This window comes from Saccoglossus kowalevskii, chromosome 12 (genome assembly GCF_978046115.1).
Source record: "Saccoglossus kowalevskii chromosome 12, keSacKowa6.1, whole genome shotgun sequence".
Lineage (NCBI taxonomy): Eukaryota > Metazoa > Hemichordata > Enteropneusta > Harrimaniidae > Saccoglossus > Saccoglossus kowalevskii.
In genome coordinates this window covers 26017494-26036992 of record NC_140652.1, presented here as the reverse complement: position 1 = coordinate 26036992, position 19499 = coordinate 26017494, and the positions used below count along the sequence as shown (strand labels likewise).

The 19499-nt window shown below is 35.9% G+C and overlaps 1 long non-coding RNA gene across 3 annotated transcripts; it reads left to right on the top strand.

The window, feature by feature from the left end:
- Window positions 1-431: 431 nt before the first annotated feature.
- Window positions 432-2764, top strand: LOC144363570 (uncharacterized). Of its 3 annotated transcripts, XR_013422758.2 has the most exons (4): window positions 432-548; window positions 901-953; window positions 1147-1211; window positions 2621-2764. It is a non-coding gene; the product is annotated as an uncharacterized LOC144363570 (long non-coding RNA). The 3 variants fall into 3 exon arrangements; XR_013422759.2 differs by lacking the exon at window positions 901-953; XR_014931178.1 differs by lacking the exon at window positions 901-953 and having other exon boundaries at window positions 1144-1211.
- The last annotated feature ends 16735 nt before the right edge of the window (window positions 2765-19499 follow it).

The following is a 19499-nucleotide window of genomic DNA, read 5'->3' as shown; positions in this document are numbered from 1 at the left end:
AAGAAAATCATAATAAATGTAATAGATAAGTAATATTTACCAGATAATTTTTTTTTTTAAATTGTATTATAGATTGTATAGAAAAAAGTGTTCTAGATTGTACAGATCTGTTAAAGGACGGTGACGACCACCGCCCTTTAACATATTTTGATTGTCACTAACTGACACCCTGTGCCAGCAATGTACTTTCAGCAGGCAGACTCACCTGTAGACAGGCGTATGTTATTGTTATTTACTGAATATTCTGGGCTGATTATTATCAAACGTGCCAGACGGGAATGCGCACTGTTCTCATGCCACTAATCAACCAATGACCGTTCGTAGCCTGTTCAATTTAAATTCCTTGCAAAAACCAATGAAATGTTTTTAATATTTATTTTTCCAGGTACTCCCTGTTTGAGGGCGTGATCACCTGGGTCGAAGGTGAGACTAACACGTGGTCTTTTGTTTACTACTTAGCGGCTGTGTGTATTATTCTGTGTGTATTTGGATGTTCTAATTTTGGTGTTTATCCATTGGTTTCTCTAGGTGCAATCCAAATACAGTAGGTGTGTCTTGTTTACCTGAGATTTGCAAGAGTTTGAGCTGACCATGGAGCTGGCCAACATGTTTTTTTCATGTGGTTCATTACAGGCATGGTGATTTCCCATTTTAGAGCCATGTTTTAAACTTTGTTTATCATTTTCATAGAGCAATCTCGTCATATTTTAATATTGTCGTCTATGGAGTTTCAATTAGTGGTATGAGCCCTACTTAGAAAATGCTTTACGAACGGAAATCAACGTTTTATTAAAATTAGGTCAACTGAACGTTCAGATCTCAGCTCAGCAGAAGACTATCTGTACCCCCTAAGTTTATTAAAATAAGCGTATCAATCTAATCGCTGTTTTAAACTCATAGTTGCTGTCGACATAGGAAGTAAAGTAAGCAAATAACACCGAATAAACGGCAAGGTAAAGACTATGTCTAATTATAGTAAATTATTTAATCGCTGTTTTAGCTGTTCTTGCCATTTTAAGTTTATAACAATAACATTACTAGTCAAATCCGAGTAATATTATTGATACTAACAATTATATAGTTGCTAAACTTTAATAAACTGCGTAATAATTCGTTGTCTGTATTTTTGTATTCACACATAAGTAGTCTACAATGGCGTTGATGCTATCTTGGCTGCTGAAGTTGAGATTTTACGGCCTTGTCATCTCATGGTAAGTTAATGGGCATTTTATTAACTGACTTTGCAACAAAGTGTCATCTTCGCTAGCCAAGGTGTATTTCGCCTCACCACGACACCTTGGCAGAAGATGTATCCTCGGGGGCGGAGCTACGTCACGGACGTTATACGTTGCTAAGACGCGCACCACTGTACCACGTATTTCTATGGGCTTTGTGCGCGCTGCTGTGGAACGCCGGTGGAGCCGGTGAAAACTCGAGAAAACAACACAAACTCAACTTTGAAGTAATCCTGAACAACCAAATCCATATATGTTACACACGTAGGGCTAATCTTGTTACACTGTTCAGGGGACTCTCAACAACCATCGCAAAGTACCGTTTTCTGCGAGTTTTTGGTCTTTGTTTTCACCGCAAGGGTTGCCAGGCGGTAGAAACTGCCCGGATGTCCGCCCCCGAGGATAGCCAAAGCGTGTTCAAATGCGCCCTCTCTGGCAATATTTTCATCAATGCATTGTCCAGTCAAATTGCTCGTTATAGCTGCATCACGGGTAAAATTTTGCAGTAGAAGTTTTTCTTTTGAGCCCCAGATTGAACTAACATTTTACTATCTGTTACATGAGAACTAAAAATCCAACTGATTAGATCAATTCACTTTATTAATTTGTTTTCCCATTTTTCACTACACCAAAAAACACAGATATGACCAAGAGAACTAATGATGGCTGTGAACCATAACTGCCTCAGCACAAATACTGTTGTGTAATGGAAGGGAATGTAAAGGGAAATGTATTGTAGTGTTACTTCTTATTCACAAAAACTGCAAATCATGGCTCTGCATCCATAGTTGACACTTTTGATTCTGACCTTGCATTCTGGCTACATTTACTGCCCCCTCAATTTCTTTTCATTATTTCATCCAGATTCCATGATATTTAATTTATAAAACCAACCTTCAATTCACAGTCACTCTAGTTTTCACTTTTCCAAAGTTATTTTACTGATCAAAAGACTTATCACTCCCATCAAGCAATCCGCCATAGTACTTCCGTAGACACAGCGGCGATCACCAACGTAACTACAAAAAACCTTCACTCTCGGGATCTAAGGAAATACAGCCACCTTGAAATGCACGGTAATATTCAAGCGCATAATGCAAACTATATGATCTCAGTAAAATGTGGATATAGATTTTCAACCGTCACACGTTTGAAAACTTGTATAAAACTATATAAGAACTGAGAACTGGCTTTGGGAATAATTTCAATATTTTTTACTGACCACAGTGGTGGCGGCTCGGGAGTTGGGTGTGCCTAACACTTAAAGGGTAAAACGTATACAAGGGGGTATCACTTCCTCCCCTCATTTCTTTAACACCCCTCCCCCAGCAGGAACCAACTCATGGAGATGAATTAGTCTCATGTTTATTTTATTTTTTCTCCAGTTTCACTTTCCGGAAGCCATGCCATAAAAAAGAAAAAAAGTTGAGAAAAGTGAGAAAGACATTGTTACCATAGAACATCCAAAAGATGTCAACAAAAATGCTGTTGCTGAATCTGTGGAAGATGCTCCTAAACTACCTAAACAATCGAAATAGAAGAAAAGGCTGCCTGTCACGAAGACAACAACAAAATTATCCTGTAAACAAAATGAGTACAGTTTACAGTATTCTCCTGTATCGGAAGTTCTTGAATTAAAAAGCCACACTGAGGAAGGCAATGTACATAATATAATTCTTCAGATTCTCAGGCATAATATTCATGTTCATTCCTTATTTAATACAACGTTTCAGCATCCTGATTGTCCTCTGAATTGTAGAAAACTGATTTGTCAGTTACGTTGTGTTGTTAACTCTGCACACAACAGTGAAATGATGTGCTTTGCTCTTATATTGTTTCACCAATACTTCAAGAAGATGGTTTCATTGCTAGACTGTGTCTCAGGAATAACAGTTGATGTCCATGGATACTATGTTTCCTTTATTTCTTGGTTAGAGCAGATCTATGATAGTGAGACTATGGAGACGTTGTTAATGAATGCTAAAGTCACTGATACATGTTTGACGTGCAGTGAAAAGAAAACGTACACACTGAAGCTTGCTGACCTTCCTGTGCGTTGGGATGGGTTATCATCAGATGGCTTAGTATCTGGTTTGAAAGACCTAGCCTATGGCAAAGTGCTGGACAATGTCCCCATTCCGTTCTGTGTATTCTGTTCTGAGCAGGGTCAGCTGGAGAGAAACGTTCACATAAATAAAGGTTCTAATACATTGATGCTTAGAAGATTTGGATCTGAAATTGCTAATCAACGCCATAAGATCATCTTACCAACTTTAGAAGGAAACATTGTTTATTGGTTGTATGGTATTGTTTGCAGGGAAACCGATCTTCCTTCAGAGATACAGAAATTGTATTTGTTACACACAGATATTTGGTATGCAACAGACCGAAGGTTAGTCACATCTATTCTGTTTACATCGGTTCCTGTGAATGGTCTTTATTTCTTTTATCAGAGAGTTGGAGTAATGCCACAGGAATTCACTGAAGACAAGATTTTAAAGATAGATGCTAAGCCCAAGAAGAAGAGTGTAAAGCTGGTAGAAGATAAAAAGGATAACCTGCAATCGATTGATGTGGGAGAAAGATCAGATACTCCATTAGTCATTGGTGATAAATTTGTCGCAGAAATACCAAAGAAACTGATGACGAAAGAAGATGAACATTTCTCAGTAGATGAAGAACATCATAAATCTGAAGTTGTGTTGGTCAAGTTAAGTGATATCAAGGCCACGGCTCTTCTGCAGCAGAGACAAAGTATACTGAAATATATAAAAGAATCTCATGTCAAAATTCATGGTAAGATGATTGAAGTGACAGAAGATGGAAAAGAGGATGGAACGCTTGATGTTGTCACCTATGAAAAAGCAAATGAATACCAATGCACAGTGTACAAGAACTTCAGACCCATCCCAATAACAGTGCCTGGCTTATTGAATATGTCTGCAATGACCATGATTCTTCAAGTGTTCCGGCTCAGTAGACCCTTCAGATCTGTAATTCTGTCAAATAAACAAAACCATATTTGTACTAATGGAGGATTCTGTGCACCTTGTTATATGCTGAAATTGATTTATGGTGAAAACCTGACCAATCTTGCTCAAAGCGTCTATTATTCCATCATTTCATTAACTTCTAATGCTGCTAATATTGGTTCAGATGCCCCACTGTTTTATGTTCGCCTTGTTCTATGCTTGAAAGATAGTTTAGATAAACCCATGTTTCAAGAAACGTTCCTAACAACCTTGACTGAAACCTCAACATGTCTCCACTGCCAAGAATCAAAGACCTTTGTGTCAATGGTGTAATACTTTGAGCTCAAAATAAAAATCCGTCATGAATGCTTAAATATCAATTCATTGATTCAGTCATACTTCACAAGTTCACACAGGAACCGCACTGTTTGTCATCAATGTCATACTCGAACATCATGGAAATTGAGTTATGTTTTAACTGTACCTGCAAAGAACTTACTTTTCTGTTTGCCGATTTTAGGCAGCTATCAACCTTTGAAAGTTGAGATTCCTCTCAACATCACTGTTCCTGTTGGCAAGTAGCAAGGAACCTACCAATTGTATGCAGTGATATACTCTTCAAAAGATGAGCATGACACGCATATCCTGTTTATAAAAAACAAAGATGCATGGTTCATGTTAAATGGGGGATCCATCACTCATTTCACACATATTGTTCAAAAATTCCACAAATGCTGTTTTTCGAGAGATGCATTGGAAGAAACTTTGGTGGTAAGAAGCATGTAGAGAATTTACAAAGCTTACCACAGTTGATTCATGGCAGCATTGTTTGGCCATTGAAGCAGTGTGACATTCCTGCTGCTGTGGCACAAAACGCTGCTTCGTCAAGTGGTTTTGCTGTAAAAAAACATTACCATATACAGCTTGTCTTAAAGTAATGAAAGCAACCACCAAGACTGTTTCAACCCCGGAAGGAAATAATATTTTGTTCTGCAGTGAGAATAAAACCCATACAGACCTTCTCAATGTTCAAGTTTGTAAAGTGAAAGGTAGTTTTGATATGTCAACAGATAGGAATCTTGTTGATTGCACTGGTACGTCAAGTGTTGTCATAAGTAATGTGCAAAGTATTGTTGATGCTCCTCACAACTTTGCTGTAGAAAAGACTCAAGCTGATGACACAACTATACAATTGAATACTGAACATATATCAAACCAAAGCTTTAATCAGCCAAGTAATAATAGGATGGGTACATCTATCTCCCTGCCTTCTGAGAAGCAGCCTTTGGTTGGTAACGAAATGCCTAGCTGCCATGCCACATCAATTTGCAGTCATGTGGAACCTGTGACAGTCTCGCTTGCTCCAGTGCACCAGGAGTCTGTACTTAGCGAATTCAAAATGTCGGCAACCAAATCTAAACATGTGCCTCTGCCAAGGGGTACAGAGTTATCCAAAGACACAACTATGTCTTCAGGTCTTCATACAAACACTCAAAGCAGAATGATTTCAGCATTTGATCGACCAAGTACTGCTACTGACAGCTTTTCTGAGGACATTCGACAACACACTAAACTACATATGCCAGGAGATGTAATGGCAGAGCATCCCATTGTTACTGCAGCCACTCCCATTGTATGCTCAGAAACATTGACTGAACCAGAAATTGAACTTATTGCTCATCCAACTGATCTTAACTCAGAAAGATTAGCTCCAGTAATGTTGAAGGCAGTTTCAAGTTCATTTATTCAAGAGGGTGTAATTTCGTCACCAGAAAGACCTGATGGCGTAGCTAAACTGAAGAAAGAAACTGATTTAGGTTTATGCAGCTGTAGTTCTACCATAAAAAAGATACAACTTGTGTGAAAATTAAGTGTGAGCCAATTAAGTCTGAGCCAATCAATATCAAAGAAGAAGATGTATCCATGGTAATGGAGGGTATGTCACAGTGGGTTGTTGAGGATGATGGGTGTCCCATCAACCAGTTGACAGGGCAGTTAGTGCAAGGCAGCGTTTCTGAGTACACTAAATGTGAGCATGTAGTAATTGGTGATCAGATTCTTCCATGTTCCACTGTTAAATCAGAACTAAATGAGTAAGGGAATTAATTCATGACATTATCAGTGAGTCAATATTTGAACTTGTAAACCTTACACCATTATTCTCCAGTAAATTGATATTGTGAACATTGTGATTTTTGATCGTGTTTGGGCAAAACTCTGAATCAGGACTTCTGCCTGTACATGCTCTTCAACTCCGACATGCAGTGAGACTCAACTTGGCATAAATACAAGGTGACTATTGTTTCATGGAAAATGTTAATTTGTATTCATCTCATCTCATCTCATGTCATATCATACAATAGTGGTTGCCATTTTAAATATTATATTAGGTAAAAGTAATTGTGTTTAATTTGATGCTTTTTATTGTTTGTAGAATACGTTTTAAACAATACACTGTTTGATCTAGGAATGTACCATATAAGTGCATATAAACCAAAAAGTGCACTGTATGTTGATCATTTAAATGTGACTTATTTGGACACATCTCTCATTTGTTTGAGCATTTGCACTACTGTTAAGTCACTCCAGGTAGATAAATGAAAATAAAAAAACAATCTTTTAATGTGCTCTGCTCACCACGCTGAAGAAAATCCTTATTTAGGTACCATTAAATAATTGCAATTATAACAAATACAACTATAAGGGGGTCACCAAACATTTGTTATATCAATAATTTATATTTTTTCATTTGCTTCTCTGGTGAATTATTTGTTTATATCTCAGAATTCTACTGATGTGACTTTGACATGATATCAATAAGTTATTGATATGAATATATTTATACATTTTAAAAATCAAAAGAAATGTAAATTAGCCATTTTTTGTGTTTTATTTTTATTTGTGTTATCTGTAGGAAAAGTTGTACACAGTTTGAATTTTTAAACATCAACTACGTATATATCCTTAACAGGTTTGTTTTCTCCTTGCCACTCTCCTCACAATTGTTAGCATACATATGGACAAAGGCAGGCCGTCGATGTTTTTTATTTTTATATGTAACAAGTTTTTTTTTAATTGCGATGAAGTGTGTTTTTTTAAATAATTTTGATTGAACCTTTACAATCTTCCACTGCACTTTGTAATAACATGTTCATGGAACTAAAATGAAATGGGATTTTTTCCATACAATACATAGATATATGTATATATATGTATATATATGTTTATATATGTATATATTATACTGTAATTTATACAAATGTATGTACTTTTCATCAATTTATTTAGCCTTATTCGTGTAATTTGATCTACCATAACATAAATGAGATGATAATTGTCACAAATATGCAATCAGAATAATAAAATAACTGAATACTGCATACAGTGTTAGCCTTGTTAATTAAATACATATTAATTATCGTGAATATCAATTCTCTAGTCATTAAATATAATTATTTCGAATGTCTACCTTAACCACATCTTCCAATTCGTCCGCTAGAGGAAATCGTCATCATGGTACATAGCTAGAGATATAAGGTGGGTTTTGAGAATACAAAAAAGTATTTTTCAAACATGGCGCTATACAACAACCAATATGAAAATAAAATCCTAATTTAGTTTTTTGTTCACATAACTTGATTCAATTTATATGCCTTAGTTTTATTTTAATAATCACGAAAACCATACATTGACTACACTATTTATTTAGGCACAAATTCCAGCCACTAAACACTGTTATAATTACTTCCAAACTGAATATTTATTAAACATTGGTAGCGACCATGATTGTGTTAATTCTAGACTGTTTCAAGCTTGACCAGTTAAATCTAAATATACATCTGCCTATATATTAGCAAATACATTATGCTCTGCGACTGCCTACAAAACTCATTTGATACGCTGTTACTGGTTTTTACCAGATGTTAATTGACCATATACGTAGTTGCCTCTGTTTAATCAACTTGAAAGGTTTCACTTTGCTAAATAATCTCCCATTGAAACGTATGAATCGCTGAAAATAAATGCAAAAATTCAGTTTAGTCATTAGCAACTGGATTGAGACAAGGTGCATTGCCTAGTATAATAACGAAAACTATTGTCAAATCTGACCAACTTAAAAATATAAGAGTACTTCAACGACTCAAACACTAGACATGTTGACCTCTAGGGAATCAGCATAATCGCACTACAATGCAAACAAAGTTACAGGTTGGTTTTTAGTTGTATAATTGCTCACTTAGTTGCTCCAGGTAGACACAAACCTAACAAAAACATTTACTAGTCACGTGTTGTTTGACATGCATGTTTATTTGTATACAAATAAGAAATCCATATGGAACGTGTATATTAATGTTAAATTACGTATATTAAATGAACAATATTTCCATGTCCAGTACTAATACTATGTAGTTATTTTCGCGTGTCGACGAGAATGTGATAAGAAATTATCGTATGTATCTTTATCACAGACGACGTCATGGTATGTGTTACACAAGTAAATAATTATAATTGATAACCTTTGGGCCAAAAACAGTGCATTAAAAGTACAGATTATTTACGTATTTTAGTTGGTTCATTTTTTTTTACAAGATAGAAACGAATTGGTGTTGTTTCTTTTATTTACACAAATGTGCTTCAAGCATTGAAAAATATCTCTACATTTTTTATTCAAACGTTTTAAAAAGACATATAATGCCATGTAACATTCGTAGGTAACACACACATTTTTACGATTATGCAAAGTCTCTAAAATGTTAAAGTTACCATTCCTTAACAATTTCAATGAAATATCTCTTGCAATCTAACTCACATTTTACGCAGTCAACAATCTAACAACATCTGTGTGAAAATGTGAAGAATTATCATCGAAATTCTGTGTGTGTTGTCACTATGGAACATACAGCGCAATTATACATCCAAAAACTCACTATGAGATAATATGTTGGCGCTGGTTAGTTAAAAATTACAATTTTCCCAACACTATTTAAATATAATTGAGCAATACCCTGGATTCAAACCAATACTTTCCAGACCAACAAGCTGTCTGGGTGCATGGTCATGCGCAGATGAGAGGAGAGTTGAACTCTTCACTCGGATCAAAGTTTGCGACGTATGTCTATTTAATTAAGAACATAATATCAGAGTTTAAAAGTTTTCTTTTTTACTGTCTTTGACTAGTGTACCTATGTAATTATGTTAATACCTAAACTCAATTTTATTTTGAGATCTATTTCCAGAAACGAATGACACTCTGTGAATGTATCTGTAACTTCATACCTTTTAAACTGCGTGTACGGAGTCTCACTTCTCTTTTTGGATTGTCGTCGTTCTATATCATCACGACCACTCTGAGTTGGTTGTGAAGACACCTGGTGATCGTTAACAGACATTTTACTATTTGCAGTACGTAAAAAAGTATCTCTTTTCGCATAGATACATCTTTCTTACATTACTTGCAATGAAATGGTTTCCCATCGGTATGTGTTAACATGTGTAGTTTCAAATTACCCGAGTGAGTAAAACACTTGTCACATATCTTGCACTGAAATGATTTATCAACTGTATGTGTTCGCATATGTAGTTTTAAAAATACTTTTTTACATTGTTCACATCGAAGTGGCTTAGCTATATGAGTCTTCATGTGCCTTCTTAGATGGCCAGATGCAGCATAGCGCTCGTCACATTGCTCACACAAAAAGTTTTCTGACTTGTATGTGTAAGTATATGTCGTTCTAGATGACATGAATGAACAAAAATGTTCCCACACCGAGAGCCTTTCTTCTGCACGCTTACTCATGTGATATTTTAGATCATGTGAATCAAGAAACCGATTCACTTAAGGTAGAGATGCAGGTTCGTGGGCACTTGGGAGTGATTTTTTTTTTGCTTTTTATTATCCAAACAGTCTTTGCTATAGACTGTTAAAATTTTGTAGAATTGTGAATAGTGGAACATACTCAAAAAACGATTTTAAAATATAGATAACAGGTGCAAACATTCTCTTTTTGAATGCTTAGCAAGATTTAGCAAGGCTGCACATGAATTATAAAAAAGAAACATGGTGAAAAAAAGAAATTACGGCATCTCCATATTATGCACTATATTTAACTTAACAAAACGATAAAACATTTAAATTTGGAACTCTTACAGCCATTTTAATTATGAGCATTAGCAAACTTCTTACTGAGTGAATTGTTATGCAAATTAGCAATTATCTCAGCTTCTTTTTAGTGCACATCCCAGAACTTTAAACAAAAATAGCTTCTAGACGCTTTGACCTTTTGTTTTGAAATTTTCACAGATGATTGACAAAGTGTTTATTTTCAAAACGCCATCGGGGCATTGTTTTTGGTTGAACAGTGTTACAACAATCGTACAGACAACTAGTCTGGGTGTTAATTTATGCATAAACTTGAAGTAGTGAAATTTGAGCTGCGGCCCTGCAAAATTGACAACTGGTAGACAGTTTTCAAGACGGCACTTTCTTCATAGTAAACAGATGTACCCATAAACCAATTTTGACAGGAAACAGAAGCATGGTTTAGAAGCTATTTTTTTTAAATCACAGTGTCCATAAAAAAATACTAACAAAATTTTAAAGTTCATACAATAAGCTTTCCGAAAATATATAGTTTTGTGGACAAGGGAGGTCATCTTGGTTTCTTAATTAACTAATTAAAATACCTGTCAGGTAAACTACATCTCTACCTTAACTGGATTTTCGCAAGTATATAAAATCACATTTTGTTTCAGATTACCATATTCAGTACATATATCTTCACTTTGCCTGTGCTTAATTGGTTTATCGCATGAATTTGTTAGTTTGCACTGTTTTACTTTTAATTACCAAACTGAGTAAAATACTTGTTATATTGCATGGTCTGGGCCGATTCAGTGGTCCGCATACGTTGACTGTTGACTCTTTCATCACGGCCACTCTGAGTTGGTTGTGGAGACAGATATTTTACTATTTGCACTACGTAAGATGTATATGTTTGTTCGTGTAGATACGTCTTTCTGGTTCCGGAGAGATATATTGTTAAGGTCTTCGATATTCATTCTGGTACGTGTAGAATTTATTCGGTCACGTGGTTATGAATATATTAGCAGCCACTAAAGTCGACTTCGAGGTAATCCTGAGAAACCAAATTTATATATTATATATATGTAGGGATGGTCTTGTTGCATTGTCCAGGGGAATCTCAACAACTAGACAAACATACGGTTTCCTATCCAGATGTCCGCCTCCGAGAACACCTACAAAAGATAAATATCATAATGAAAACATATATCTTCCACAAGATTTGCAGATTTGTTTTTAGTTTCATCTCATTTAGAACTGTTTGACGCCAAGATATAATTCGAATAAGTATTCTTTAATGTTTAATGAAATTCACAAAAATTGAAGTTTGGCATGAAACCAATATATTCTATTGATATCATTAACAAAATGAATAACTAGCATTTCATATCTTGAATAAAGATAAATGTTGCTATACAATGTAGATCCAGCCAGTTTGATGATCTCCCCTTTCTCGAACTTATTAAATAATACCAAACCAGGGTCAGGCTAAATAGATTTGACCAGAATATTTCTACTGGTTTAAATTATGTCATCTGTAATTTCCTAAAATCCTTGGAAATGGCCACAATCCAGGGCAAGATTTAAGAGAATATATCTAGTATGTACTACGTAATTTAATGTTGGTGCAGCATTTTTGCATGTTTTGACGTCTTTTTGTGTAATCCTTTTAATCATTTTAACTAAATAAACATAATTTCTCATTTGATACAGGTCTTGGTCGAAAAATCTGTGAAAATGTAACAAAAGAACAAAAAAGGCAAGGTAAACGGACGCATTGCCACATATGTCATTGTTGACTTGTATATACACAATTCATTTAAAATAATAGCATATGGTTTTATATATGTTTTTTATAACCGATTATTCGTGGGCATTGACGATGTTACAGGTAGTTGTAGGTAAAATAGATTTTTATCTCCATAGTTACACTGATATTTACCAAGTAAATGTCATTGATTAGCGGGGCATTCCATTCTGTAAACAGATGACGAAAGTTATTGGCATGGAGAACAGTCCATTATACAAGAGGGGTAAACAAGACGTATTTTGTAATATTTTTGGGATAATATATTGTTCATACTCCCTGGGAAAATACATTAAACTTTTTTGAATTCACACCTCCTGTACAATGGACTGTTCTTTGAATGTGTTGCTTATCAATGACCTTAATCGATTGCAATATTTACTTGATCTTTATAAATCACAATGTTTACTTGTGCCTGTGTACAACAAGGATAAACACATGGATAGTTGCACCAATGTTTACCAAATAAATATTATTCATCTTCCCAGAATTAAACTTTACTCATTTTTAGAATACTGCTTCTTAATGTTGTAACTAATTTATATTAAAAAACAACTGAGCACATTCTATAGCCTTGTGCTCAGTGAGGTTTGTTGACTGACAACAATGATCACATTATTAAGGTGTGGTTTAAACCATATTTTAGTTGAAGGGCGGTAGTCGTCGCGTCGCGAATGTGCGACATTTGTGTTGCTAAACATTGATTGCCCCGCAATCCAATGCGCTCTTCTAATGGAAATCATGTATGAGGCTTGACCTTGGCGTAACTTGTTCTAATTACCGCCGGTGACTCCTCGATACCTTCCAATCACCTAAAAAAATACCTAATTAAAGCTTAGTAACTGTCACATTATAATCTAGTATCGGTAATTAGTTACCTACAGTGTATACCACTTCAGATGTTAGTTAGGGCTTAGGTTGAGGACATGTCGCCCAGCTATACTGTTAGTATGCAAATTTATTTGTTTCTGTTTCCTCGTGGTCAGCACTGAAAGCAAATTCAAGTTAGTCTCACCCAGAACACAGTCCTGGAAGGTTGTTCTTCGGCAACCACTTGCTGAGGTCTTGTGATGAGCCAAGTTCTGCTTTTTGTATGGGGCGCTAGTGAGGTGGCTATATCTCTAGTATAAGCCTGGGCCAGCTTTGGAGCCTATGTGTTCAGATTTTCTGGCAGGAACTGTACAAAAAGGACAGTAGATTTAACTAGCTATTGTGGGTATTTAGGGCCAGTACGTCAGAGGTGTCTTGTCGTGTACGTACAACTCAATTGCTGTGCACCTGGGCTTCGTCACAAAGGGACTGAATGCAAACTCATTGTAAGTAGAATTTCGTTGTAGAGTTTAATTATATATTTCTGTAAAATGTTGATACTCAATTGTTTCAAAGAATGACGTGAAATCTGTAAGTTTTATGCCTTAGTATTAAGTTATTATATTTATTGTGATTTTATTATGGTGCTGTTATTTTTCATAGTGCCATCTTGAGTTTATGAAGCAGTTAGTGTTACATTACCGGAAGATGCGTGTTGTCTCACTTGGAACTGCGTGCCACGTTACCGGAGGATATATGTTGTCTCACTTGGAACTGCGTGCCACGTTACCGGAGGATAGTGTTGTCTCACTTGGAACTGCGTGCCACGTTACCGGAGGATGCGTGTTGTCTCACTTGGAACTGCGTGCCACGTTACCGGAGGATACGTGTTGTCTCACTTGGAACTGCGTGTCACGTTACCGGAGGATACGTGTTGTCTTACTTGGAACTGCGTTCTACGTTACCAGAGGATACGTGCTGTCTCACTCGGAATTGCGTTCTACATTACCGGAAGATCCGTGTTGTATCGCTTGTAATAACCTACTATATAACTGAGAATTACGTTACGTTATTGGAAGCTTTGTAATGTATTTTTCAAAGCTACACGTTACATTATATGAATTTTGTGTACTGTACATAAATGTGTAATTTAAGGCAACCATATTGTACATTCCCGTAATTGTCTATTCAAAGGCTAAGTAAAATCTGAAATCATTCTTTCTGTAATTTTCTCATACATTGTGCGCTAGCAGTTTAATGTTTCACTAATAGGCAGAAAATCCTAGATTTGTAAACAGATTGTATTTAATCCCTTTTTCCCCTTGATCAATTAAAGTTATTTGTTCAATGTTATCTAACTCGTACGTGGTCTTGCGGTTTGATGGATGGATCGAACACTGGGCAACATAGTCAAAATTGTTGGCATCTCGTATGCATGACAGTAACGTCTCAGTTTGTACTTGTTGATCTGCGCAACAGCCAAAGTCGCCATCTTTGTTTATACGAGTCCCATTTATCTCGCACATGCGTGGGCCGACGACTTCCGCCCTTATAAGGTGATGTGATATAAACTTTCTCTGCTTACCTATCAAAGCCCCCAGTTCCGTGGCACATACATTGATGGAGTCATACTAAATATGTGTAGTTTGTCGATTAATATGCCTGGCCGACATACCGCCTTGATAGCCGGAGAGGGCCATATCTACAGTGTATGAGTGGACAACCGACGGCAGAATGTAGATATCACTATCAATTCTTACAGTGCCATGGGCCAAGGCACAGTCGGAAACTTTGACCGGTGTTATACCGGTGCTGTGCACAAAATAATTACAGGTCTGTTTTTTTTTTGTTATAATCGACTGTGATCTACGGGGCAAAGGTTGTTCATATCTGTAGTTAACTACAATCAAGAAACGCAATCGTCTTGTTTTGTACACCACACGTATATATCACTCAACATATCAGTACACTTACCATTCGCAGAGAACTTTAAAGCGGGAGGGTCGTCCCTTGCGCACGCGCGGGAATCGAGTCCCAAGCGACGATAACAACACACACTAAAACGCAAAGGCTCATGGGTAGACGCTTGTTTGTAAACAATAACATCACCTGACGCATGCATATGTGACGACCTCGCCGCTTTTAAAAGACGCGCACCACTATACCACGTATTTTTACGGGCTCTGCGCGCGCTGCTGAGGAACGCGGAGCGCCGAGCGAAGAGTCGGTGAAAATTCTAGAAAACAACAGGAACTCGACTTTGTAATCCTGAACAATCAAATTTATATGCGTTACACACGCAGGGGTAATCTTGTTACACTGTTCAGGGGAGTCTCCACAACCATCTCAAAGTACCGGTTTTTTTTTTACCGTCCAAATAGTTGCCTGGCTATGAAATATGTGATTTGTTTAAACTAAAGTTGGTTTTAACTGCGTTCTGCGTTTTAATATGTAAATGAACTTCGTCACCACTACAATTCAAATAGGTGTTTTATTTTAACTTGTTTCCATACTTAAAACGTGCTTGATGTTCGTGTTTTTTTTTTTTTTGTTTTTTTTTGTTAACGGATGCCCGTATAAAAAAAATGTATGAGCATTTTAGAGGTTGTGCACTGATCGAAGATTTAGTAGTGAATGACTTGATTGTTTAATTTTTGTTCATGGTATTGTGAGGCTGGACATTGCTTTTAATAAACACTTTGATAAGCGTTATTGTTTTCTAAGAAAACGAGGTTAGAAATTGGAAAAAATGCATGTACATGCAAATTGGTGTATAAACTTCAAGCGTGTCACTCACTCATCGATTTGATTCCCTAATACTACCAGAACTCTTTTATTTTCTGCAAGTGGGGATCAACACGTCACTTAACTTCTCAGAAGAAGTTAACACGTATAATAGTATTAAAAGACAAGCTATATAGAAAAATGAAATGTACATTTTTATATTTTCGACAGAATCAATTGAGGATAGTTTCAATGGTGTGATTAATAGTGTAATTTTCAGACGTTTTTTTGCGATACCATTTGCCATACGTTTGTGTTACGTAAGTCAATGGGATGAATCTCGGTTCTTTTGTGTCGATGAAATCGTAATATCTGAAAATCAGAGCGGGCTTTAAGGTAGAAGCCTACTCATAAATTAAAAAAACCCAGAATTTATTCATTTTGCAACAAACTGTTCGCCAAGGCAATACAGGAGTATTGACTTAAAAAAGTTGGGGGTCATCAGCCTTATTGTCGAGATATTGATGGTTTTATTTTAGTGGAAAGTCGCCATTTTGGTGCTATCATAATGCTTTTACCATAGGTTCGTATGGCAGAGATATTATGCACTATCTCAAAATCTACCATAATGGTGACATATGCTGAAAAAAAATCATATATTGTTAATGAAGGAGTACTTTTTTTTGTTCTGAATTATTTTAAATATCTAGGTTTTAGAAAGTGTCAAAAACTGCAATTTTTCTTTAACATTAAGACTGGACTGCCTCAAGGCTCGCCCCAGGACTGGAGTCTCGACTGCGTCTATCGTAGAGTACTTGCCAAGACCAACTCAAACTCTCTTTATTCATTTTCAAAACTCTAACCAATTACAAAACAGTAAAAAGACTCTAGGGCGTAACCTTCAATCATAAAGCCAATCACACTAAGTACTGAATACGTCATATCTTTTGATTAATCGTTCACTACATTAATAACTACGGATACCAACTGTCAGAATTAATAGTCAGAATAGCGACGGTTATCTCGTAATTAGTTCCAAATCACTGAGCCAAGTTCCGTCCAAAACTTCAAATAGACCTAAACGATGACAGACATAACACAGCAATTCGCTAATAATCGGCTAATTACGTCGGTCAACAGATACACGTAAACTAATTCATGACAATACACCATACAGTTCTTGAAATCGGCTGACAATGGTTGGAGTCTCAACAATATCTCTGCATAACAATTTATAAATTTGTTTACTTGTAGTTGACTTAATATCTATATAGGAGGACATGCAATAAATCCTTTCACCATAATCAACCTCTGTATGTCTGTTTCTATGAATTATACTTTTCCATTCCCTTGGAATAGCATCTATTATGCCCTGAATTTGGAAAAATTCTACTTGAGAAATACCTTTAGTATTCCAAAAACCCCAATTGTAAAAGTTTCCATTGGTGTCGATTAAATCCCCAATCCTATTAATATTTTTGTTTGCCAATCCCCGAACATACACTGAGTGGTTAGCAATCTTTAAAAAAATATTATTCCAAAGTATCTGGCTATCAATTTGCTGTACCGTTTCAGGAATTATATGGCTAATTTTTGACCAATCTTGTAAAATATCATAATAGAAAAGTGAGACCTTGTTTATCAACTCTTTAATCTCAATGTTACACACAAAAAATAATATTACTCCCTAAACCCTTTAAAACCCTATTCATAATAGTTTGCCATCCAGCAAGACCACCAGAGATAAATTTTTGAACCCATTTTATTTTTTGTGCCTTTATGAAAGAGTCAACTTCAATCATATTAAGACCCCCATTTTCAATACTGGAGATCAATGTATTCCTTTAACTTTGTCTCTCCCGTTCCAAATAAACTTAAATATAATCTGTTTTATCTCTTTGCTAACTAGTTTTGGTGTATGAATCATTGTTGCTATAAAAAGAAACTGTGAAAGGCCGAATGTTTTCAAAATTTGAATCTTACCAATAATTGAGAGTGATCTTTGAGACCACAGATTACATATTTGTTTCAGTTTTGTTAATTTATTTTTGAATTTTTCTTCAAAGAACTTGTTTTCTTCATAGGTTACATAAACGCCCAGTATTTTTATACTATTAGACCAGTTTAAAACAAATTCAGGTTTTTTCTTTGCCTTGTGCCCATAACACAGCAACAAGAATTCTGTTTTATCTTGGTTTAACCTAAAACCTGAACAACATTTAAAAGTATTAGTTATTTGAAACAAAACTTTAATTGATGTTGGTTTGATAAACCATGTAATGTCATCTGCATACATTGCCAGTTTAATACATTTCTAAAAAATAATAAAACCTTCAATAGACTTATTGTTTCTAATTGCAATCGCTAACAATTCAATAGCTACAATGAATAGATAACTCCTCTACCCACTTCAAAATAACCAGTTGAGATACCATGGTTCATGACACAAGCAGTAACATCTTTATAAAACATTTTCACCCAATTTATAAATGATTCACCAAAGTTAAAACTCTTTAAGGCTTCAATAATAAACCTATGGTCGACCGAATCAAATGCCTTGTGAAAATCTAGAGACACTAGAACACCTGACATATCATTCTGTTTAGAGTACCACATAAGATCAAGAACTGTTCGTATAGCACCCCGATGTAGCGGCCTTTTACAAATGCACATTGGTCTGGATGAATTATGGAAGGCAAGACATTAAGCATACGCTTTACAATAGCTGTGGGTGCAATTTTAACATCTACATTTATTAAAGATATTGGCCGATAATTTGAAATATGTGTTTTATCTTTACCTTTTTTGGCAATTAATGTGATGACACCCTGTCTCTGTGACACCCCCAATAGACCTTTATAATATGAATAATTAATACTATTAAGCAAATACCTTCCTACTACTGGCCAAAATGTCTTATAAAAATCAGCAGAGAGACCATCGTTCCCTGGTGTTTTATTGTTAGGCAATGTTAATTCTCCCTCACACTTCTTTTTTGCCTCTGCGTCTAAACGGGGAATGTTATCACTTTTCAAAATCAGCTCAGCATTACTGCTATAGAGATCAGTTGGCTTAACAGCATAAAGTTTAGAGTAGAATTCTTTAATACATTTATTTATCTTATAATGGTCACTAATTTCACTACCATTAACATTCAGACGCCTCACTGTTGACCGTGTTTTATTTGTTCTTTCTAAACCTAAAAAATACCTATTACTTTTTTCCCCCATCTCATAATAGTTACACCTGGACCTGATTATTAACCCACGAGTTTCTTCTTCCAAGATGTTTTCCAACTGTAGTTTCAAATCAGTATAAAGTGCCATATCATTCTCATCATCTAAATTTGATTCCACACAGCCTTCATGTCGCCCAATTGCGTCATAAGAGAACTTCGTCGCTAGGGGTTGCGAGTCACGGGAAAAGGTGTAGTTCGTACGGTAATCTATATCATCGGAAACCACATGCGTATAAACATGTCTGGAATGGAGCTAAGATTGTGTTTTGTTGTTATCAGATCATAAAGTAAGCGAAAAACGTGTTATATACCACTTTCCCAGAAGTAGCAAAACTGGGGTGCAAAAATACTCCTGCTTTGTCATGGCGGAAAATACAAACATGTCAGTTTCCTGATAATCATAGAAAGGAATTTTATTTTTGTTACGTCGATTAGTACACCCGAAAACACAATATCACGCGTGCAAGTTTAAATTACACCCCAAAACGGCATGCGCGCGCATGCGAAACGTCGTATCTTCGACTTCCGGTAAAGAGGTCTCTACGCGTTCCGTACAAGTTTTCAAACACAGCAACTTAAGTCCATGCCCCTCCCCAGAGGGCGCACTAGTTAAGGTCAATTAACGAACGTT